Raw genomic sequence first — 25,648 nt, forward strand, 5'->3', positions numbered from 1 at the left:
TTGGCAGGTTATGCATTGCACATAAGCCTTTATTATAAATGGAAACCCATTGCTTTGGATTTGAATACATTGTTTATTTTTGGTCAATGAAAAATGTTATGGCCTTCAACAAATAGTTTTTCTGTTGTTACTTTCCTTTTTATATATTTTTGTTAAGAAATCTTCACACACATACATTCTATACATGGTACATAATCAATGGCTCAAAGTATCAGCACATAGTTATATATTCATCACGATGATTTTTTTTTTTTTTTTTTGCATGGGCAGGCACCGGAAAATCGAACCTGGGTCTCCAGCATGGCAGAAGAGAATTCTGCCACTGAGCCACTGTTGCACTGCCTGCCATGATCATTTTTTAATACATTTGCATCACTCTAGAAAAAATAAATAAAAAGAGAGAATAAAATACTAAATACCATAATCTTACCCCTACCTCTCATTGACCACCCGTATTTTCATCTACCAAATTTACACTTTATTCCTCCATTATTTATTTATTTTTTATCCATATTTTTGCTCATCTGTCCATATCCTGGATTTTAGGAGCATCAGACACAAGTTTTTCACAATCACAGTCACATTATAAACATTACATCTTTATTCAGTTGCCTTTTAGAATCTGTGCTACTGGAAATACTTTGAAGCAATAGACTAGCTGACTTAGAAAATGGGTTCATAAGGCTGAGTTAAGGAAAGTTTTGGGAAGAAAATGAACTGGCTCAAATCCAGAATTTGAAAAGTGTGGCAGATGATTTTAATGACAGTCCAGATTGACCACCTTATTTGAAGAACCATAGTATTTCACATTAGAAAAGTGTCATTCTTGAAATATACATAAGGAAGATGGTTCTAAGTGTGGGGAAAATGAGGCAAAATAAAATTTGAATTATAACAATAACTAGGAATATGATGGGAAGAAGATACATATTGACAGGGTTATTATCAAAACAAAGACATTATTTAGGAATTTGCTGTAGAATTTTACCACTTCACACTCGTCTACTATTTGAATTCATGGCTTTTAAAATCTGAGAGTCCATATTTGTTTTGCAAACCATGACATCAACAGCCAGTTGCTTTTGGAGTATCAATTTAAACATATGTAAAATATAAATGTTAATATTTACCTTGGCAGTTGGTTGTGAATTTCAAATTTGGTGGGCAAAATTATTAGTGAATTCCAAGAGTATATTGGTGAATCTAAAATATTATTTTTTGGGTTCAGATGAGACAGAAGTCACATGTTTGCTGCAGAGATATAGCAAAGCTGTCTTTGTGGGAAAAGGTGCCTGATGTCCCGAAAAGTCTAAAGTGTTGCAAAGCTGCTTGAGTCTGGCCTTGAGAAAGTGTAACTTTTTGACTCATCCATTCACAAGGAAGCAGATGGTTTGGTTTGTGCTTCCTCCTCCCCCATTTTGAGTTACATTTTTTTACTTTCTTTACCTCCTAGCCCTACAAAATAAACCATGCTGAACCACTTGTGGTTTTTGAGTCTCCATCTGGGCTCAGAGTCTCACATCGTCCCAGTTTTAATTATATCTTTGCCTCTTGCCTTTCTTTCTCGATTCCAGCATCTCTCTTCAGTCCAGACACTGACCTGCACTGGCTGCACTGCACTGGTTATGGCAATTATTTTTTGTTTCCTGGACTTTGGAAGTAACATTTTTGGAACTATAAGAAGATGGCACAAAGCATTCACCCCATAAGAGCAACTAACTACAACTCTATTGTTCCTGAGGGAGATTTTTCAAGACTATACATCAGGTTCCAACTAAAAATTTTAAATAGCCATGGTTTACAGAAGGATATTGCCCATTTGAAAGTAGAGAGCTTACTGATCTGGAGTTGTGCTCTCCTTTATCAACTGCGTGGACTATGTATAATTGATGTTCCTCTACATCTGAAGACCTGGTAAGTTCAAAACAAAGTGCACAATATCTCAGAATTATTATCATCTTTCTTAGTATACACCTTATTTTATCTGTATGTAGGAAAAAAGGACCTATCCCTTACCCACAGAGGTCTATTTGTTCCTTGATGTCCTTTTCAAAGGCCAAATAACATTAGTGATATTTTTCTAGCAAGTCACTAATCACCAATAAACCATTGCCATAGTTGTCTAAAACTTTTGAAAAGAAGCAGACAACCAGAAAATTCAGAAGTGAAAAAAGGCCCTTGTTTATACAGAGAAATACATCATGAATGGCATCATGGAGTTTCATAGCCTCTTTCTCTCCTTTCCCAATTTGATGAGAGAAAGTGCATAGATGGAATTATAAGATACTGTAGACCTACAATAAGTTCTTTAGTGAATTTCAAATATAGAATATACTCTCTTCATTCCCTGAGAATGCTATGGGTATCATTTTGCATTTAAACACAGGCTTATTGTCAAGATAAATCAGGTGACATAAAAAGAAACTATATATTGATACTGAAAAATTTCTAAGGTAGTACGTTACTGTAAAAATGTAAATGTATCATACAGTGGTCAGTAAATTGCATCTATTAGCAGAAGGCAGAATAATTAACCACATGTGCTTTGCATTCAGATTATATTTATTTGAATACATGCTTTACCTTAGTATATCTTTGACATTGGACACATTCCTTAATTCTTCTCCACATCAGTTGTTTCATGCATAAAATACAGAGATTAAAATATCTACCTCATGGAAAATTTATAAAGAATAAATTAGACACTATGTGGTGAAATGGCAAATAGAGTATAGTCAATTATAATAATTAAGAATAGGCCAAACATTCTATTTACTGGAGTTAAGTGATGTATAAGAAGCAATTCTGGACACTTAAATTTACTTTCCTAAGTTAGGAAGACATGAAACAGTAGAGGCATTTAAGTTTAATTTTGAAATGTGTAAAATGTAGATTAATCAGAGAGTTGAAATTATGAGTGAAGAGATGTCTCAATCAAAGAAATTCCTGATATAGAAAAACCTATTGAAAAGAGTAAAATTCAGGAGCATGTTATACAAAAAAAGGTTTATAGCATTAGAATGCCTTTTTCCTTTTCTATGCAGATGGAATCTTCTAAATCATCCTTATGATAAGGGTATATGAAATAATCATTAGAATGAGGATTGCAGAAGTATCACTGAGGCTAAACTATAGTCACATATTTCTCTGTGCCTGGAGTCTGTGTGAGAGAGCTGAAGGACAGGGCCATAGGCACATACAAAATGATCAGTGATGTTGTCATTACAGAAATCTATGATGACACCTGGAAGGACTTCCAGAACTGGAGCCAATCAAGGAAGAAAGTCCAACTTGGTGCAGACTCTGCTGCTTATCATGGTTGTATAATGCAGGGGTTTGCAGATGGATACAATAGTAGTCATAGGGCATGGCTGTTAATAAGAAAAACTATGCTGCCCAAATAAAATGTATGGAAATAACTGAACTTCAAAACCACTATAGGTAAATGTATTGTCCTGGGGAAATTAAGAATACAATTGATATCACTGAGATATCTCAAAGGGAAATGTTTTCAGAGAAAATTACATGGGTAGTTTAAGTTGGGAATCAAGGGAAGTGAGGATGATAGTCAGGTTTCCTAAGATATTAAATGCATGAGTCATAAATTTAAAAAGTAAGAACAGAAATTACCAGTTTGAATTATTTGTCACCCCCAACCAGCAGAATGTACACTGTATTGCTTTGTATATTTTATCATGGATGTATCCATAAGTTTATAAGATCTAGAAAGAAAATCAAAAGTCATCCCAAACCATAAGTTTTTTATTTTATTTTATTTTTAATTTATTTTTTAATTGACAAATCAAAAAACATACACACACAAACATTCTTAACATACAAGCATTGCAAAGATGGTGTACAATCAATGGCTCACGATATCATCACATAGTAGTATATTCATCACCATGATCATTTCTTAGAACATTTGCATCACTCCAGAAAAAGAAATAAAAAGAAAAAGGAAAAAACTCATACATATCATACCCCTTACCCCTCCCTCTCATTGACTACTAGTATTTCCATTTTCCTAATATATTTTAAACTTTGTTCCCCCTATTTTTTTCTATAACCATTACGGCTCCCTTTCATTGATCACCAGTATTTCAAACTACTCAATTAGTTTTACCATTTGTTCCCCCTACTATTTATTTATTTTTAAACCATATAATCCATACTATAGATAAAAGGGGCATCAGGCACAAGGTTTTCTCAATCACACAGTCACATTGTGAAAGCTATATGATTATACATTCATCTTCAAGAAACATGGCTACGGGAACACAGTTCTACAGTTTCAGGCACTTCCCTCTAGCCTCTCTAATACAACTTAAACTAAAAAGGTGATATCTATATAATGTGTAAGAATAACCTCCAGGATAACCTCAGGAGTGTTTGAAATCTCTCAGCCACTGAGTCTTTATTCGTCTCATTTCTCTCTTCCCTCTTTCAGGAACTTTTTAACAGACTGTTTTGAAAGTGTATCTGAAAGGCCAAATGAATCAGTACAAAATTGCTTTAAAAATAATATGCACTGGCTAAACAGTGCAATAGATTTCATTATACATCTTTCCTATTTGATTTCAAATCACGTGTTCAGTTACTGTATTATACTGCTCTTTGTTACTATAATTCTCTGTAGTTATCATACAAAGAGTTGCCCTATTCTTGGATATCTATGCTTCCAAGATTTTCCAAGCATCTCATTTTCAAATATTCTGAGCAAGTGTCTCATAATGTTATTACTGGGTGGATGAAAACTACTGTTAATTCAGAAAAATTGTAATTTTACTTATTTTTGGTGCTCTATATTCTATGGTTGCTTTTATCAAACCACAAGCCTGGAGGGGGAAAATAAAACACCTTCACTTAATTAAGCTTTATTTGTGAAAACAATTTGAAAACATATTATTGGTCATATATAATTTGTTGTATATCAATGTTAAGTACTCTTTAAAAACCCTACCATATATGCTGTTAACGTATTAGTTTATAAACCCATTTCTTTGCATGTTTTCATTCTGTAAAGAAAATGTATTCTGCATTTACACTGCCACAATACTGTAATGATTATGAGTTGACAATCATTTTCCTTACTTTAAACAATTTTTAAACAATTTTTATCATGAAATAGTATAGCATATGTAGAACAAAAACAATAAATTTTAAAGTACATTGTGATAGAACAGATTTTGTTTGGTATGGGTTATAGTTCCAACATTTTAGGTTTTTCCTTCTAGTTGTTTCAAGACACTAGAGACTAAAAGAAACAGCAGTATAATGATTCAGCGTTCATCCTCATTTGTTAAATTCTATCTCCTCTATTAGAGTTCCATCTTCTTTGATCCCTCTCCTCATCTTTAGAGGTATTTGGGCTATGCCCATTCTAAATTTTCCAGGTTGGAATGGGTTGTCAATAATATGGGATAGAGGTATGGAACTAGATGAGGTTCTTGGAGACACTGGCCCCTCCGCATTTCAGGTTTTATCTGGCCTAGGAAGCCATGTGGAGGCTGTAGGTTTCTAGAAAGTAACAACAGTACATAAGCCCTTTGTACAATCTCAAAAAGACTCCTGGGTGTTCTTTAGGGTTGACAGGAATGGTTTTGCTTAGGTTTGGCAAACCGTGGTAAATAGCAGTATCTAGCTGAAGCTTGCAAAAAAAGCCTCCATAATAACCTAGTACTCAATTTGAATTTTCTCAGCTATTGCTATCTTATTTTGTTGCATTTTCTTTTCCCTCTTTGTTCAGGAAGGCACTGTTAGTCCCACAGTGCAAGGGCCTGCCTCTTCCCTGGGAATCCCACATTGCCAGGGAAACTTTCACCCCTGGATAAATTGTCCCATGTGGAGGGGGAGGGTAATGATTTTCCATGCATAGTTGGGGGTAGAGAGAGAGTGAGGCCACACCTGAGAAACAAAATAGGTCCTCAGGAAGTAAATCTGAGACCTAACTATAGATAGATTTAGCTTTCCGCTGCATAAATAAGCTTTATATGAGCAAGCCTCAAAACCAAGGGCTTGGGCTCTTGACTTGGGAATTCCTAATCTTTGAAGTATTGCCAGGGCTTTCTTTGGTCTACATCTTAATAGTTCCATATTCTTTTTCTCTAACCCCTCAAGGATTTCGTCAATACTTTTTAATTATCTGCTCAACATATTCTAGGATGTTTCTGGGCATTATATTAAGCTATACAGAATTAGAAGCTCTCATTCCCATTCTGTGTCCCAGGTGTCTGGGTTGTTTAAGCGATCTATCCGGACAAGTGGAGATAGGGTTTGGATAAAACACACCTCTCTTCTCTCAGTCTCATACAGTAGGTGAAGTTCTGAAATAGAGACAATGTCTTCCTTACCCCATATTGATTTAACTTAGTCTCTACATGATCAGTTACATTCTTATCTGTAATAGAAATCCAGCTCTCACTTTTTTGTGTTTATTTAACAGATATTGCATGTGTCAATGTTGACTTTCAGACTGAAAGAACTCCTACGCAGAGCCTTAGGGGTCACACAGATATTTTTAATGTTTTCAACAGTATCTTTCATTTCTGGGATATCTGCTATTTTTCTACTTATTCTTTCAAATTCTTCATTAAGCTTTTCTAGTTTTTTCTTGAATTTTTTTTATGTCATTAGCCAACCCAATGAATTCCTTAGGAGAATTGTATGAAAATCTTGGATTAATTGTTCCAAAATCAGAGTCTCGCTTTGGGGTTTTAATTTAGTCATCTGGTTGGGTTTACCTGCCTGCATCTTCATATGTTTTGTGAATTTCTGTTGACTTCAAGGGATTTACTTATCTTGAGAGGGTTACTTGTTCCTTTGAGTTGGTTTCTCTCAGTTATCTAAGGTTCTGTATTTTCTTGGACTTGCATTGAATGTATCCTTTTGTAATTAGTTTGTCAGTAATCCCTGTCATATGGAGGCCCAAGCTTCATGCAGGGAATATAACTCTACTTGAGGATCTGTTTAAAGCTAGGCAGATAGACAGTTTAGAGATTGCCCTTTCTGTTGATTCCCAGCAGATAGCACTGTTGAACTACCTCTTCCACTCAGGGTGACTCTCCCAACCACAGCCAGATAAGCTATATGGAGACCCCATGAAATTCTAGCCAGGTCCGCTGGTCCTGTTGAATGCTGAAAGCCACCAACCATGGAGCGGGGGATGGGCAGTGGTCCCCTCAGTGGAATTTCTGCTTGTGGGCCTAGTAAAGCTTGTGGCCCCCAGGTTCCCACTTGAAATGACCTAGGACTGTGGGACAGGTTATATCAGATTCTCCTATTCACAGCCAATCTGGAAAGACCTGCCAGATAGGTATGGCATGGAGGCAAATTAAGAGTTATATAGTATACAGATCAGGGTACAGGGGCATGGGTTGTTATACAAGATGTGCCACAGGTTACAGGGTGTGGGGGTGCAGGCTTTGAGGCAAGGGAGTTGTAGGATGGGGCACAGGATGAGGTATAGGGCATGGGGTTAGGTTGGGGGTATGTGGTGGCATGCAGGATAGGTACAGCAGGATTCTGGGCACATGGTGGGTCGTAGAAATGTGGTGATGGGGCACATGGTGCTGCACAGCGGACCAGGGGCATGAGTGTGGTTCATGAGACTAAGGCAATGCACAGTGTGTGCAGAGGTAGGGCATCACAGGAGCCAGATTGTGGGAGTGGTGGGGTAAGCAGGACATGGTGGGCCAGAATACAGTGAGTAGGAAGGTATGGCATAGGTGTGTGGGTGAGGGGTTATGCAGAAGTGTTGGTGTGACTACACGCTTGCAAGTGTTAAAAGGGGTGAGGGGTGAGGCACGATGCATAGGGTATTGGGTGAGCAAGACATGGTTGCAGTGGGAGCAGTAGGATATGAGTGCACCCCTGTGCATGACACAAGTTCAGTGAGTGCAGGTATGGGTGTGTGGAGCCTGAGGGGCAGGGTATATGTTGCATTGTGCAAAGTAGGGGTTGATGGGTGTGTGGGATGCAGGGTTTGGAGGAAGGAAGTGCAGGAATCACAGGGCAGAGTTTGGTTGCATGGGGTGGGGAGGGTACACATTTGTGAGATCTGGATACTGGTACACAGGGGCAAGGTTTAGCATGGCACAGGTGCACAGTGTATGAAGGGGAAGGGCAAGGCCATAGTGGTACAGGGTGCCAGTGCTCCTGTGCATGGGTCTGGGGAGGGTGGGATTTGCTTAGGTGTGTGCACAGGGCCTCGGGGTGGGGGTTGTCCAAATTTATTAAATCAGCACCCATTTTCCCCTCCCCTTTTAGTGAATATTGTTTCTTTAGTAAGTGTACATATATGTATGATGTTGATATATATTTTGGGTGTCTGTGAAGCACGTGATTCCAAGACTTCTTTATACTCATGAAGGAATTGTCACTGGTGCCATTGGCCAGACAAGATGGCCAAACCATTGGCAATGGTCCAAGAGTCTATAAAAATGTGCAGACAGGACCAAGTTTTGTCCAAGATACTGTTTTTTAACTTTCTGAAGTTCAGTAAATTAATCTGACCTTTGTGTTCTATCTTTTATCAGGAACATCCTGTCTAAAGGATGAAGAGCAGTAACTATTCCCTGGACTCTATGATATATTGTCATGGTTGGGTTCATGTGTCAACTTGGCCAAGTGGCGGTACCTGTTTGTCTGCTTGGGTAAGTGCTGGCCTGTCTGTTGCAATGCAGACATTTCATAGAATTAAATCATGATCATGTCAGCTACATCCACAACTGATTCCATTTATAATCAGTCAAAAGGAAGTGTCTTCTGCAATGAGCAATGCTTAATCTGATCACTGGAAGCCTTTTAAGGAGGAATCAGAAGAGACAGGCTGTTCCTATTTTGGCTGGTGAGCCTCTTCTGTGGAGTTCATCCAACCCTCTTTTAGAGTCATCAGCTTCACAGCCTGCCCTGAGCATCTTGGACTCTGCATTCCCATGGTCACATGAGACACTTTTATGAATTTTATATTTGCAAGTGTTCCCTCTTGATTCTGTTTCTCTAGAGAACCGCAACTAATACATCTTGGTACCAGGAGTAGTTTGTAAGAAACAGAATCTTAATTTTTTGTGTGTGAGTGGTTTTCTACTCTGACTGGACTAAAAGGCACTAAGGACTCTGATTCCCATAATCAGAATGACACTCCCAATCCATGGAGTGAGTTGGCAAAAGAGATAGTCAAAATATCACCATTTGATTCTCCTAAAGCATCACTTGTATGAAGCCAGGCACTGGGAGATAATGTCTTTGATACCTTTATAGAGTGTTGTAGAAATAAGAGGTATAGAGATGTTGCTTGGTTATTGTTAGATACAGTGGCTACATTAAGGAGTGAAAAGATGGGCTCAAGGCTTCAAATGAGAAGCTTAAGTGCTGTCTGACAGATGTAGACGTTTCTGTGAGTATCCTGAAGGAAAATCTTATTTCCTGTAGCCATAGACTTGACATCTCTGAAAATCAGACTCAGAATCTTATTGTTAGAGTAGCAGCTTTACAACATAAACTGAAGTCTGAATCTTGCATGGTGTCTGACATTAAAGTGAGGGCATTGATTGGAAAGGAGTGGGACCCTGGAAAATGGGATGGTGACATATGGATTGATAATGATGTTGGGGGTGAGGTCGAAACCCTAGGTCATACTGAATCTTCTCTATATAACCCTGCAATAGTTTGCCCTGAGGACATAACTGCCCCACGTCCACCCTGCCTTGAGGAGTTGGTCACCCAACCTCCTCCTGAAGGGATTAACCCTAGAGTGATTAATCCTGTTTCAACAACGAAACTGCAAATGAAGGCCCTGAGGCAAATGGCATGGAAAATATTTCTAATTCTTTTCATGAACCACCCCCACCACCCCTCCTTTCTTCCAGACCTATAACTAGACTAAATTCCCAACAGGCCCATAAGTTGATGTACAAAGTATCACACATGAGGAGGTACGTCATACTCCAAAAGAGCTGTGTGAGTTTTCCAATTTATATAGACAGAAATAAGGGGAATATGTGTGGCGATGGATTTTAAGGGTGTGGGATAATGGTGGGAGGAATATAAGGGGGGATCTGGATGAATTTATTGATATGGGCCCACTAAACAGAGATTCTGCATTCAATGTTATAGCTCGAGGGGTTAGAAAAAGTATTAACAGTTTATTTGGATGGTTGGTTGAAACATAGATCAAAAGGTGGCTAACATTACCTGAGGTTGAAATGCCAGAACTGCCCTGGTATAATGTAGATGAGGGGATCCAGAGGCTTAGAGAGTTTGGAATGTTAGAGTGGATTTATCATGAAAAGCCTACTCTTACACTCCATGAATGTCCAGAGGATGCACGTTTCACCAGAACAGTGAGAAATAAATTTGTGAGACTAGCACCATCATGCCTGAAGAGCTCTGTGATTGCACTTCTCTGTAGGTCAGATATTACTGTAGGAACTGCTGTCACTGAGCTAGAATCCTTAAACACAGTGGGGATGACAGGATCCCGAGTTGGCAGAAGCCAAGTGGCAGCACTTAATCACCAAAGAATGGGTAGACATGGCTATTATAATAGACAGCAAACTCAAAGCAAGTGTCAAAATTAGACGACATGCAGAGATTTGTGGCATTGGCTAGTCAATCATGGGATACCTAGAAATACAATAGAAAGGCAGTCTGCTAAATTCCTGTTTGAGCTGTATAAACAAAAGAGTTCTAGGTCAAATGAACAGAACTCTAACCTGAATTACAAAAACACAGAGTCACAGCTCCTTAATCAATTTCCAGACTTGAAACAGTTTACAGACACAGAGACCCTTGAATGAAGAGGAGGCCATGTCCCTTTGGTGGAGAACCCTGCTACACTGCCACAAATTTATGCTGTTAATCTCCCTCCAAGCCTTCCCCAAGGAGACCGATGGCCTTTTACCAGGGTAACTGTGTATTGGGGAAAAGGAAATGATCAGATATTTCAGAGATTATTAGACACTGGTTCAGAAGCGACAATAATTCCCGGGGACCCAAAACATCACTCTGGTCCACCAGTCAGAATGGGGGCTTATGGAGACCAGGTGATCAATGGAGTTTAACTCAGGGCCGTCTCACAGTGGGTCCAGTGGGCCCCTGGATCCATTCTGTAGTTATTTCCCCATTTCCAGAATGTATAGTTGGTTTAGACATACTGAGCAACTGGCAGAATCCCCACATTGGCTCTCTAATTCATGCAGTGAGGGCTATTATGGTGGGAAAGACCAAGTGGAAGCCACTAGAACTGCCCCTACTGAGCAAAATAGTAAATCAGAAGCAATCCTGGATTCCTGGAGAGATTGCAGAGATTACTGCCACTCTTAGGACTTGAAGGATGCAGGGATAGTGATTCCCAGTGCATCCCCATTCAACTTTCCATTTGGCCTGTGCAGAAAACAGATGGGTCTTGGAGGATGACAGTGGATTATCGTAAGCTCAACCAGGTGGTAACTCCAATTGAAGCTGCTGTTCCAGATGTGGTATCATTGCTTGAGCAAATCAGTACATCCCTTGGTACTTGGTATGCAGCTACTGGTCTGGCAAATGCTTTTTTCTTAATAGCTATTAGTAAGGACCACCAGAAACAGTTTGCTTTCAGCTGGCAAGGTCAGCAGTATACTTCCACTGTCCTACCTCAGGGCTATATCAACTCTTCAGCCCTATGTCATAATCTTGTCTGCAGGGACTTTGATTGTTTCTTCCTCCCACAAGACATCACACTGGTTCATTATACTGATGATATCATATTGACTGGACCTGGTAAGCAAGAAGTAGCAACCACTCTGGACTTATTGGTAAGGTATTTGCATGTCAGAGGATAGGAGATAAATCCAACCTAAATACGGGGCCTTCCATCTCAGTGAAATTTCTAGGGGTCCAGTGGTGTGGGACATGTCGAGACATCCCTTCTAAGGTGAAGGATAAGTTGCTGCATATGGCCCTTCCTATGACCAAAAAAGAGGCACAACACCTAATTGGTCTTTTTGGATTTTGGTGACAACATATTCCTCATTTAGGTGTGCTACTCTGGCCCATTTATTGAGTGATGAGAAAAGCTGCCAATTTTGAGTGGGGCCCTGAACAAGAGGAGGCTCTGTGAAAGATCCAGGCTGCTGTACAAGCTGCTCTGCCACTTTGCCCGTATGATCCAGCAGATCCAATGGTGCTGGAAGTGTCAGTGGCAAATAGAGATGCTGTCTGGAGCCTTTGGCAGGCACCTATAGGAGAATCATCACACAGGACCTTAGGATTTTGGAGTAAAGTCTTACCATCTGCTGCAGATGACTACTCTCCTTTTGAGAAACAGCTTTTGTCCTGATACTGGGCTTTAGTAGAGACTGAATGCTTAGCCATGGGCCACCAAGTTACCATGAGACTTGAGTTGTCTATCAGGAGCTGGGTGTTGTCTGACCCACCAAGCCATAAAGTTGGGTGTGTGCAGCAGCACTGTATTGTAAAATGGAAATGGTATATACAAGATAGGGCCAGAGCAGGTCCTGAAGGCACAAGTAAGTTACATGAAGAAGTGGCCCAAATGCCCATGGTCTCCACTCCTGCCACACTGCCTTCTCTTTCCCAGACCAGAGCTATGGCTTCTTGGGGAGTTCCTTACAGTGAATTGACTTAGGAAGAGAAAACTCGGGCCTGGTTTACAGATGGTTCAGCACGATATGCAGGTACCACCCAAATATGGACAGCTTCAGCATTACAGTCCCTTTCTGGGGTGTCCTTAAAAGGCAGTGATGAGAGGAAATCCTCTCAGTGGGTAGAACATCGAGCAGTGCACCTGGTTGTTCATTCTGCTTGGAAAGAAAACTGGCCAGAGGTGCATTTGTTTACTGACTCATGGGCTGTTGCTAATGGTTTGGCTGGATGGTCAGGGATTTGGAAAGACCATAATTGGAACATTGGTGACAAAGAGGTCTGGGGAAGAACTATGTGGATAGACCTTTCTGCGTGGGCTAAAAACATGAACATATTTGTGTTCCAAGTGAATGCACACCAAGGGTGACTTCCGCAGAGGAAGGTTTTAATAATCAAGTGGATAAGATGACACGTTCTGTGGATACCAGTCAGCATCTTTCCCCAGCAACTCCTTTCATTGCCCAATGGGCTCATGAACAAAGTGGTCATGGTGGTAGGGATGAAGGTTATATATGGGCTCTGCAGCATGGACTTCCACTCCCCAAGGCTGGCTTGGCTACAGCCACTGCTGAGTGCCCAATCTCCCAGCAGCAGATATCTACACTCAGCCCCCGATATGGCACCATTCCCCAAGGTGACCAGGCAGCTACATGGTGGCAGGTTGATTACATTGTACCACTCCCTTCATGGAAGGGACAATGATTTGTTCTAACTGGAATAGACACATACTCTGGATATGGGTTTGCTTTCCCTGCACGCAATGATTCTACCAAAATTATTATCCGTGGGCTTACAGAATGCTTTATCCATTGTCATGGTATTCCACATAGCATTGCTTCTGATCAAGGAGCACACTTTACAGCAAATGAAGTGCAGGAATGGGCACATGCTCATGGAATTCTCCAGTCTTACCATGTTCCCCATCATCCAGAAGCAGCTGGATTGATAGAACGGTGGAATAGCCTTTTGAAAACTCAATTACAGTGCCAACTAGGTGGCAATACTTTGAAAGTCTGGTGTAATGTTCTCCAGGAAACTGTATATGCTTTCAATCAGCGTCCACTATATGGTGCTGTTTATCCCATAGCCAGGATCCATAGGTCCAGGAACCGAGGGATGGAAATGGGAGTGGCAGCAAACACTATAACCATAGTAATCCACTAGTAAAATTTTTGCTTCCTGTCCCTGTGACCCTGAGCTCTGCTGGTCTATAGGTTTTAGTTCTTAAATGGGGAGTATTTCCTCCATGAGAAACAACAATGATTCCACTAAACTGGAAGTTAAGACTGCCATCTGGCTACTTTGAGCTACTTATGCCACTGGATCAACAAGCCAAGAAGGGGATTACATTATTGTCTGGGATGATTGACCCTGACTCAGGGGGAAGTAGGAGTATAGCTACATAATTTCAAGAATTTTCTTGAAATATAGGAAATCCGCAAGGGTGTCTTTTAGTACTACCCTGCCCTGAGATAAAATCAATAGAAAACTGCAACAACCCAATCCAGGCAGGACTACCACTGGGTCTGAAACTTCAGGAATGTAGGTTTGGGTCACCCTACTAGGCAAAGAACCACAGCCAGCTGAAATGCTTGCTGAGGGTAAAGGGAACATGGAATGGGTAGTGGAAGAAGGTAGTGATAAATATGAACTTCGACCACATGATCAGTTATAGAAAAAAGGACTGTAATGCTGTTTTGTTCATGTTATACTAGTTAAGTTGTAAGATATCAAGTTTAAGAATGAATATTACCCAAGGATTTGCACCCTATTCTGGAGAGATTTAATGTGTTTCCAGTTATATGTAGGACAGTTGAGTATTGTTAGATGTAAGAAAAAATGTGTGTTTTATTCTTTTTTATTTAGAAATTAGGTATGATTTAAGGTGGTATGTATAGCTACCAAGTTGACAAGGGGTGGACTGTCATGGTCAGCTTCATGTGTCAACTTGGCAAAGTGTTGGCTGGGCAAGTGCTGGCTTGTCTGTTGCGACAAGGACATTTCATAGAATTAAATCATGATCATGTCAGCTGTATCCAAAGCTGGTTCCATTTGTAATCAGCCAAAGGGGTGTGTCTTCTGCAATGAGTAATGCTTAATCTACTCACTGAAAGCCTTATAAGGAGGATTCAGAAGAGACAGGCTCTTTCTGTTTCAGCTGGTGTGCCTCTCCTGTGGAGTTCATCCAGACTCTCCATCGGATTCGTCAGCCTCACAGCCTACCCTAGGATTTTGGGCTCTGTGTTCCCGCGGTCACGTGAGACACTTTTCTAAATTTCATATTTGTGAGTGTTCTCTGTTGATTCTGTTTCTCTAGAGAACCCTAACTAATACACCGACCCATGGTGGGGTATATACTGCATTGTGCAGAGCATGGGTGCATGCGTGTCCAGGATACAGGATTTGGGGAAGGAAGTGCAGGGATCACAGGGCAGAGTGTGGTTGTGGGGGACGGGAGGGCACACATGCATGGGATCTGGATACTGGTGGGCAGGGATGGGGTCTAGCATGGCACAGGTGCATGGTGTATGAAGGGGCCGGGCAAGTGCCCCAAGGGTGCAAGGAGCAGGTGCTTATGTATGGGGGTCTTGGGAGTTTGGGATTTGTTTATGTGTGTGCATAGGGCTCTGGGGCAAGGGGATGTCCAAGTATATTAGGTCAGCACCCATTTTCCCCATCCCTTTCAGGGAATATTACATTACAGTAAGTGTAGATATATATATGATGTTGATTTATATTTTGGGTGTCTGTGAAACAAGTGATTCCAACAATTCTTTACACCAGTGAAGGAATTGCCACAGTTGCCATTGGCCAGACAAGATGGCTAAACCATCGACAATGGTCTAAGAATCTATAAAAGTGTTCAGACAGGGCCAAGTTTTGGCCAAGACTTTGTTTCTTGACTTCCTGATGTCCAGTAAATTATACTGAACTTTGTATCCCGTCTTTTATCAGGAACATCCTGTCTAAGGGGTGAAAAGCAGCAACTATCCACTGGGCTCTATCACATGTCATAGTGGCAATATCATCCATAAACTTTCAAATCCTTTTGCTTTGGACTCAGTTGATTCCAAAGTGTTCACCTGGTTGCAAAATGGTCTGTTAAAAAGGTAACTTCCTATAATACTTTGGCATGTTGCAAGTGACTGAGTACTGGGTGAGGGCATAATGTCTAACAAGTAATATCTAAAAGGTTCAGATTTGGCTATATCCTATAGTAAGGATGCATCAGTGGCTACACTATGCTGTGCTGTGCTATGCAATGCTATGCTATGCTTCCAAGCAGCTCGATATTTTTCTTATTTTTAATTTTTTCCATGGGCAGGCACAGGGAAACAAATCCGTGTCTCCAGCGCGGCAGGTGAGAATTCTGCCACTGAATCACCATCGCACCGCCCAGTAACTGTCTTTATATATGTTAATTCCTCTGTTTCTAGCATAGGACCAGAAATTGCCACTGTAATGGCACTGAGAAGGGCAGTTTCTTTTGTCAGTAATCTATGACAGTCTCTGACTGTTGAGAAACTAAATGGGTAACCAGATGTCTTAGTTTGTCAGTGTGCTATGACAAATACCATCCAATGGTTTGGCTAAAGGAATGGGAATTTATTGGCTTATGTTTTCAAATCAAACATAAGCAAGATTATGCTTTCTCCCTGAATCTGTCATATTTGGGTACTGGTTTACAGTCCTTGGGATTCCTTGACCTTTATCTCTGCCTCCAATCACATGGCAATCCCTTCTTGTATATGTTCTTCTGGTTTCCACTGACATCAACTTCTTGTTGCATCGCCTTCTCTAGCTTATTATATCTGAATTTCTTCTACTTATACCATAATGTAGTAATATAGATTGTGGCCTATGGTTCAGATGCTTCATAAGTTAATTTAAAACAATATCTTCAAAAGATCTTATTTACAATGGTCCACCTCTACAGAAATCCAGATTAAGATTAGTAACATATCTTTGTTAGGGTACATAAGTTAATTTAATATATCATGCCAGTTAAGGTGTGCTTCTTCAAAGGTGAAAGTAGAGTGATTCTAAGTGGCCATCGAAGTAGACATTGAACACAAATCTCTAGCAGCAGCATACTTAGGTATAAATGTAATGAAATATGCACAGAATCTTTTTTTAGAAACTTCACATATATTATGTTATAAATCAAATAAGATACAAATTAGTGGGGGGACATTCCACATAAAGGGAAAGGAAGATACCATAATATTAAGATGTTAGTTACCGTTAACTTGATCCATAACATCAAGGCAATTGAAAGTAAAATTTCAGCAAACTCTTTTGAAGGTATTGATAAAACAATTCTAAAGTTTATATGGAAAGGAAAATACCTAGACTATCCAATGCAATTCTGGATAATTTAAAGCTAGGACTACTCACACTAAATGATTTTAAGACTTACTTAAAGGTTAAGTTTAAGAAAGACTGGTGTTGTCAAAAATACACACTAGAATAAAAAACACATAATTAACCCAAACAAATATCATCAAAGAATCTTTGTCAATGAAGCAAATGAATTTCAATGGGAAAAGAATATTCATGTCAGCCAATGGAGAATTTATCAGTCATGTGGAAAACGAAAAACTGGATGCAGACCTTACATCTTTCAAAAAATTGTCTCAAAATATAACATATACCTAAATATAAAATGCAAAAACTATGAAACCTTTAGGAGAAAACCTATTTAACTTTGCATTTGATAAATGAGATTTTAGATACAGCACCAGAAGCATGAAACATGAAAGAAAATTATTGACCAGTTGTACTTGATTAATATCAATAATGTTACCTCTGCAAAAGACACTGCTCAGTGAATAGAAGGAGAAGCCACAGAAAGATAAAGATACTTCCAAAACACATATCAATTAAATTACTTAAATTCAAAGTATATGAAAAACCCTTGATAATCAGAAGCCAAACAATAAACAAACTAACTGTAAAGTGAAGCAAAATACTATACAGATATCTCACAAAGTTGATATGCAATCTCAAAAAGAAAAAAAATGTGGAAAGATACCTTTCATAATTAGTTTTCAGAGAATTTCAAATTAAAACAACAGAATTAATCACCAATACACACTTACTAGATTGGTTTGAAAAACACAAAGCAAAACACAAACAAGAACCATACCAAATGCTGGTGAGAAGTGGGAGCTAACAGAAACTCATTCATTGCTGGTAGTAAAGTAGCTGGTATAAAACTTTCAGAAGACAGTTTAGAGTTTCTTACTGTGGGGTCTGGAAACATTCATTACTCTTTATAAACAGCCAGCTAAAATGGCCTTGATACGTTCCAGGGGAACATGATATAGTATAACTGGGGTAACCAATGATGTAATATGCATATATCTAATCATGTAACCCATGAGTGAAGTCACTTGTTGAAAAAATGCCACTGTTGTTTAATTTAGTTTATAAGGGACTAATGCTCTGTAAGCATCAGAGTGGAGCAGAGGGAATGATTAAAGTTGACCACTCTACCAGCTGCTCCTAGTGTTTTCTTTCAATTCGCTGCTAGACTAAGTGACCCCTCCTTGTACCTGGACCTGACATTTGGCAGAGTCGAAAGGATAAGTGGTGAGTGGCCCTGCTGCCCCACAGGAAGTTGGACTGAAAGACATATGGCCCTCCACAAGCTTGTGGTTTCCTGTAGTTGCAGTGGTCTGCTCCAGAGGCTTGGGATCGTGTGAATCGCACCCCACAGGGGATGGCTTTAAAGGATTTTTCAATCTATAAATAGCCTCACATTAATTCTTAAATACTGTCATGTGGATATATGTAATTCTTTTAGCTAGAAAACCTGCTTATATCACAAAAGTCCAAAGTTAATTGAGAATCCACACCATGTATTCATTGTTTTCCATGATCTGGACAATTTTGAAATGAAATATAGAACATAAAATTAAAGAAAGTCACTTGAAAATCATTTTGAATTTTAAATATTATGTTATCTGCATTGAGTATCAAAGAAAGCTGCAATATGTATTAACTCTAAATAATAATTTTCTCATTTGCAGAATAAGAACATGAACAAGAACGTTTCCTCTAATTTTGCATTATTTTAAATGAAAGAACACATCATTTCCAAGATTTAAAGGATATGTAGATAGTTCTCCAAATGCTTTAAGTTTATTAAATTTCTATATTTAGGTGCTGTCTAAAACTTCAAGTATGTTATTTTTTTCCTAACTGGCATTTTGGTGTATAATAGATATTTTACACTAAGAGGCCACGTGAAGAGGGTGAATGAAAGTATGTTTGAACCCAGAGAATACATATTTTAAGATCTAGCAAATATTCAGTAAATTGAAGGCTATAAAACATGTTGTCATTTGTTAGAGATCAACATTCTATTCTGATTCTTGGTTTGGAGTAGCAAATGAGAGCTCCAGTTTTCTCTCTTTAAGGAAACATGTATTTCTCTAGGTTATCATACCTTGATAAACCTAATGTTGTTTATACAAACTATCACTCTCCCCTCTGAGAGTTAGACTCCATCTTAGTGGCAACATTTTAGGTTTCTCTGTAGGTGCTGTAGTGAGAGGCTTAATTTGTTCTTTTTCTAGTTAATGATGATGATACCCAATTAGTATCATTTCTGGAAGAATTCCCAAGGTCCTACACACCAGATCTCAATAAATATCCTGTTTGTAATGAACAGATAAATCCATTATTCTATAGAGAATAAAAACACTTTGCATCATAAAGAGAGCTTTTAAATGCTCAGCTGAGTGACAGTTTGTAAAAAAAACTTACTTTTTTGAATATAGATCAATAAATTAAATTTTTATAATTTAAGTATACTGTATGCAGATGCTATTCAGTTTTATAGTGGGAAAATCAGGAAAACATTTTTGAAAATACCACTGTATGCTAATTAGAGATGGAAATTCATTAAGGTTTGAATTTTTATTAAGCACTCCTGGATTTTAATATGAATGAGAAGCTGAGAGTTGAAGGTAAAGAATAATTGTAGGTTAGAAAGAAATAAATATTTTATTGGAAATATCATTCCTATTATATTTTGTTTAATAATACAAAGGAAAAGTTTTGCAATGTGTTGATCATGGAAAGTAAGTATTTTCAGCATTTTGTTGTTTTTGTACAAAATAGTTACAATGTGATCCTTTCTATTCCTTAAATGTGATCCTAAGATTAAGGCCATTAAATCGAGAATTAGAATCAATTAATATATTTGTGTAATCCATGATTAGCATTTAATATGCACATTGAATGACTGATTTATGAATTTCTCTCTCTTAAAATAACACCATGAAAAACATTTCCCAATGCTTTTTATTAAAAATAGTGACTAATACATATATTTAGGGAAGGCTTGTGTACTTAAATATTAATGGATATGAAATTGTATTTCTTATATTGATATAATAAAGTTGAAAGAGATTGGACATTTGAGAAAAATAAATACATATTTCATGCCAAATTTCAACTCATCTATTGATTCTGATTCATATTGGGCTAAAATTCACAAAAGCTCTTTCCATTGAAAAAGTTCAAATTGACAATATGGAACACAAAGACCATCCAGAAATAGTATCCGCAGAATGTGGCCAAATTTCTAAAAACTAAATAAAACTTCAGGGCTGATTAGCTGCCTAAAATCTGCAGCTTAACAATATATGTATACTATGCTGAAAAAGACTGAGCAGAAGATTACTGCAACAATAAAGTAATAAACCAAGCCAATTTAAAAAACATATAATTTTTTATGGGTTCATTAAAGATACATTAATTACCTCAAATTTTAAACAAAACCTATATCAGAGAAACTTCCAGTTACTTATAAAAAAAAGATGTTAAATTCATTCTGTTGCAAATAAAGAAGATATAAAGGATTAAGTCTGTGATACTGACTGCTATGTGAAAAGGGTGAAAACAGAGGAGGAAAAGCATCTGAAATGGGATCACTAAGGATGGAGGACAGCACTTGATTCCCAAATATTTCTGAATATTCCCACTTCTTACAAATGGAAAAAGAAAAAACATAGACAATCAAATAACTTTACAGAAAAATGCTTCAACTGAGTTACTTGGCTCTTTCAAATCACTTTCAAATCTATGCACGGTGAAGCCTTTTTAAACTTAAAATAATTATCTATTTTTTCCCAGATCTGATGTAGCTCAGAAGGAATTTAGCCATGAAGAACCATACAATGGTGACAACATTCATTCTACTAGGACTGACAGATGACCCCAATTGGCAAATTGCAATTTTCCTTTTTCTATTTCTAACATATTTACTGAGTATCACTGGAAATCTGACAATCATCCTGCTCACCCTGGTGGATTCCCACCTCAAAACACCCATGTATTTCTTCCTTCGGAATTTCTCCTTATTAGAAATCTCATTGACATCTGCCTGCATCCCTAGATTCCTGGTCAGCATTGTGACTATGGATAAAACAATTTCCTATGATGCTTGTGCAACCCAATTATTTTTCTTTTATCTTCTTTGGAGCATCGGAGTTTTTCCTGTTGGCTGCCATGTCCTATGACCGCTATGTGGCCATCTGCCAACCCCTTCATTACGCCACCATTATGAGCAGCAGAGTCTGCACCCAGCTGGTCCTCAGCTCTTGGTTGAGTGGGCTGTTAACCATCTCTCCTGGCCTTATCATGGGCCTGGAGTTGGAATTCTGTGATGCCAATATTATTGACCACTTTATCTGTGACTATTCTCCTGTCCTGCAGCTCTCCTGCACAGATACACATGTGATAGAACTGTTAAGTTTTATTTTAGCCATTGTCACACTCCTGCTTACACTGGCCCTGGTGACATTCTCCTATGCAAGTATCATAAGAACAATTCTGAAGATCCCTTCTACCCAGCAGAGGAAAAAGGCATTTTCTACCTGTTCCTCCCACATGATTGTTGTTTCTATCTCTTCTGGCAGCTGCATTTTTATGTATATTAAGCCTTCTGCAGAGGAAAGGGTGTCTTTAAACAAGGTGATAGCACTACTCAGCTCTTCAGTTGCACCTGCCTTAAATCCATTTATATATACTCTAAGAAATAAACAAGTGAAACAAGCCGTGAAGATTATAATAAGAAATCCGGTTTTTATTACCTTAAAATAATAGCTTTGACTTTTATAAAAGTATACCACTAAAGCTTACTGAAGAGTGCCACATATGTCAACTACCCTTTTAACATATTCATCCATTTTATTTTTACATGATTAAAGTCATTCAGAAGCAGTCTTTTAGTCTTATTTCTTGTATTATATTCGTTTATCCAAGAATCATTTAATTCTTTTAACTTAATTTTTTGATCTTATCCAACCTCAAAATATTCAGCTGGGAATTCATTTTGGAAATCCAACATCTTCATATGTTTTGCGTATAGATGTGCCTAGAATATACACCACGTTTGAACTCTATATTTTTTAAATCTCTAGAAATACGTATATATTTAGTCACATATATGATATTTCCAGGAGTATTCATGTTTAGGCTTGAAAAGCTTTCAAATTTCTACTCATCTGTAAAGCAAATGAAAGTCTTTTTAATTTAGGTAGTCGTGCTTTACATCAGGAGCTATTTAAAAATATATAGATAGACTATGCCACAGTCAGACATTAAGTAAAGGCTGAATCTTAAATTCATTTCTAGGTTTTAAAATTCAAAGCCTAAGCAGGTAATAACTGTGCAATTTGGGCTATTATGTACATCAATGGGTGTATTTGATCTGGAAAACAAGGAATAAATAACAACTATCCTAAAATATTTCAACATCCAAATTATATGTATAATTGTAGGGGACACAAATAATACTTCTGTTAGAGATTTTTGAGATATACGTTTTAATATGTGCAGATCTGTTATTCATTTTGTAATATTTTGTCACATTTTCCCTCGTGTGTGTTTCTTTGCACGTGCCCTTTCATGCTCTGGTATTGCTTTTTTTTAAATACACATATGTTCTGAGTAATCACTAATGTTCTAGTTCTCTTGAGAAATCACTCTTTTTTATGTTATACTTTTTATCCAGCATGTATCTCAACACCATCATTAAAAGCATATTTGTTTAATTTGAAATTCAAAGGGTGATCAATGGCATTTTATTGTTTTAAATTTAATTTCTCATAAGTAACTCCTTTATCCTCTTTCCATTTACAATGATAATGTTTCTCATAGCACATAGGAATAACAATTAATCTAGGATTAATTATCTATTTGGAATATCAGGTCTGTGAAAATAGGGCTTTAATTTGTTCACCCCACTATTCACAAAGCCTAGTGCTCTGTCTGGTACATGGTACCGCTCAGTTATAGATAATAACAAATACCAACCCTAGAATTATATCTTTGTAATGTGCTTGAGTATTTGTTTGTTTTATCACCCCTTTTAAATACACTTGTTAGAAGTTTTTCTGAATACCCTCATGTTTGTTTATGGTAAACGAAAGGCACATATTCTATTTACAAGGGTAGTGCTGGTTGTATTTAAATGAGGTTACAGATATTTCATTTTAATTAACTTTTCAACTCAATCTAATATTTCATTTAATTTAATTGCTGTGTTTAATGATTATTACATATTGTTTTTGATAGTTTGAGATATTTCTATATGTATACATGTATCTCTGTACCTATGTATCTATCAATTTTATATCTATATCTGCAAGTATATTTTACTTTTAAAAATCTTTTTTTCCTGTTAGGTATCTGTGTTTTCTCTTCTTTTCTATGATGACTTTTTCCCCAGGGGTAATAATAATCTTTCACATTTTGGACTCTGTATGGTTTCTACACCTGTCTTTTGGCATTTCCTGAATTTTCAGAGAGCTTTTCATATTAGTCTTTTTTATCACTGCTTTAGTTTGCTACATCAAATTTAGTGCACTCTTAAAGATCTGACTTGTAATTCTATTTTATCTTATTATTTTTGTAAATGTTTATTATATTAAGCATCCTTCTTTCATGCCATTTCTTATAATCTTGCTTCCTATTACTTCTCATTATTGGCATAATCAGATTGTACTTTTCACTGGCTTTATATTTTCCTTTTAATAAAACCACAGTTTTTTTTTTTAACATAGGGCAGGCAAAGGGAATCGAAAATGTGAGAACTCTGCCACTGTGCCACCATTGCCCACCCAATAAAACCATATTTTTTTACAGTATTGAATTTACCAAGCCAGCTCTAAAAGCTAATTTCTGTATCTAGCAGAAATTTTTCTTTTCTCCTTTTCTTTTTCTTTCTCCTTTTTCTCTTCTTTTCTTGTTCTTTCTTTCTTCCTTTTTTATTTAGTGTGTTGGGTGCTGGTGTTTGTTCTGTTTTGTTTTGGTTTTACTTACATTCTTTTGCATTATTTTCTATTTCCCATACAAAATTTTTTCTTTATGTTTTTCTTCCTTTCCTCTTTGTGACAACCAAATCTTCTTCGATGTTATGTACTTATGCGGCACACAGCAGTATAGTGCTCCCGTTATTACTTTTTCTTTGTGACATACTCCAGTATAACATTGACAAATTATCTAATTCTCTGAACTAAAGGACTCAATGAAAAATTAGATACATAAGATTTTGCCTAAAAGGCTGGTATATATGTGTGTCATCAAAATCCATGGAATTACCGCTCTTGAGTTGGCATTATGTATCTATTAGAGATAAACGATTATGTATGGAAACATCACAAAACTATTTCACAAATTAAAAGTATGAGGACAGAGATATAGCTCTCTATTTTCTTAAGAACAAAGCAAAATAAAACAATACCCTAGTCTCTGAATCTGTGGTGATGATTCAACCCTGTTTCTCCCATTTTCAGGTGTACTCAATTTCTTGAGTGATTACTTAATAGGCTTGGTGCTGATGATAATTATTTTCATTTTCTTCCTTTTTAACATTTATGTTCCAAGTACAAATTCACTTTCCTTTATTAGTGAAAGACCTTTAGAAATTCCCAGTTGCTTCACAATTTTCATGATGGTGAATATTTTCATTGTAAACTCCTTCTGGAAGTATTTTATAATAATGGAGCTAAAGATTTCATAGGATACCTTCATTCAATTCCTTTTGAAAATCCATAATATTCCAGCTCCATCTACCTAGGTACATGAGTATCCGCATCTCCATCTTTCCATTCTCCAAACTTACTCTACAATTTTTTTCAGTGATGTCCCTATTTTTATTCTCTTCTTCAATGGGTATAAACTTCCCATCACTTATAGACACTTTACTGTGCATTTTCAGATGAATTATTAATCTACTATATATAATTTCCAAATTTAACTAAAGGCTCCTGAATTGCCATTTCTGCAGACACTCCTCCTCTCATTTAATGTAGGAATCTAAAAGAAAGCAGCCCATTAAAGGTGTGAGATGATATTTCTATGCATTTTTATTACTACCACAAACCCTCTGAACTTCCAAGTCTACATTTCTCTTGCATGCAAGAGATTATAAAGGCCCTGTTCAAGTAGGGAAATGATAGTTATGGAAATAATACACTTCTTATTTTACAAGGAAGAGTATATTAGTAATTATTCACTGGAAAAGAATTTGAAGATAAGCAGAAGCAATATGAATCAATGAAGTTTAAATACATATATATTACAAAAATATGCTAAGTTGGATTGTTTCACAATCCATTTATTTTAAAAAATAAATAAAATACTCAAAATACTTAAATTTCTAGAATTTCTTACCTGATTAAAAACTAATTTCTTACTGTCACTTATGCAAACAAAAAATTTTGACACCTAAAAAAATGTAAACAAACATATGAAAATGACAGTAAATCTGGTGGGCAGCATCATATGTAATATTGTGTGAGAGTATAACCTCAGTTTGATATTAACAAAAACCCCAGAAAACTCCTAATTCCATACTTTGCATAGGTGAACCCCCACTAACACAGCATTGATCCAGGGAAGGTCTTCTAACTTTGCTTCAGTATGGAATCTAGTGATGTACTTACACATTGAACGGATGTTTACTAACACTAAGGTCAGGCTT

General features: G+C 37.4%; 1 long non-coding RNA gene and 1 pseudogene across 3 annotated transcripts in view; both read left to right on the forward strand.

Moving 5' to 3' along the window:
• Positions 1-1,484: 1,484 nt before the first annotated feature.
• The window catches only part of LOC143690040 (uncharacterized), a 30,239-nt gene continuing 6,075 nt past the window's right edge, over positions 1,485-25,648 (forward strand). The window contains exons 1-5 of one of the 3 annotated variants that reach the window (XR_013178991.1): positions 1,485-1,914; positions 3,229-3,441; positions 8,538-8,654; positions 14,804-14,930; positions 15,601-15,755. This is a non-coding gene — a long non-coding RNA (uncharacterized LOC143690040). The remainder of the gene's footprint in view (positions 1,915-3,228; positions 3,442-8,537; positions 8,655-14,803; positions 14,931-15,600; positions 15,756-25,648) is intronic. The other 2 variants (XR_013178989.1, XR_013178990.1) reach the window with 2 other exon arrangements.
• On the forward strand, positions 20,823-21,762 carry LOC143690039 (olfactory receptor 6C74-like; annotated as a pseudogene).

Source organism: Tamandua tetradactyla, chromosome 7 (assembly GCF_023851605.1).
Source record: "Tamandua tetradactyla isolate mTamTet1 chromosome 7, mTamTet1.pri, whole genome shotgun sequence".
Lineage (NCBI taxonomy): Eukaryota > Metazoa > Chordata > Mammalia > Pilosa > Myrmecophagidae > Tamandua > Tamandua tetradactyla.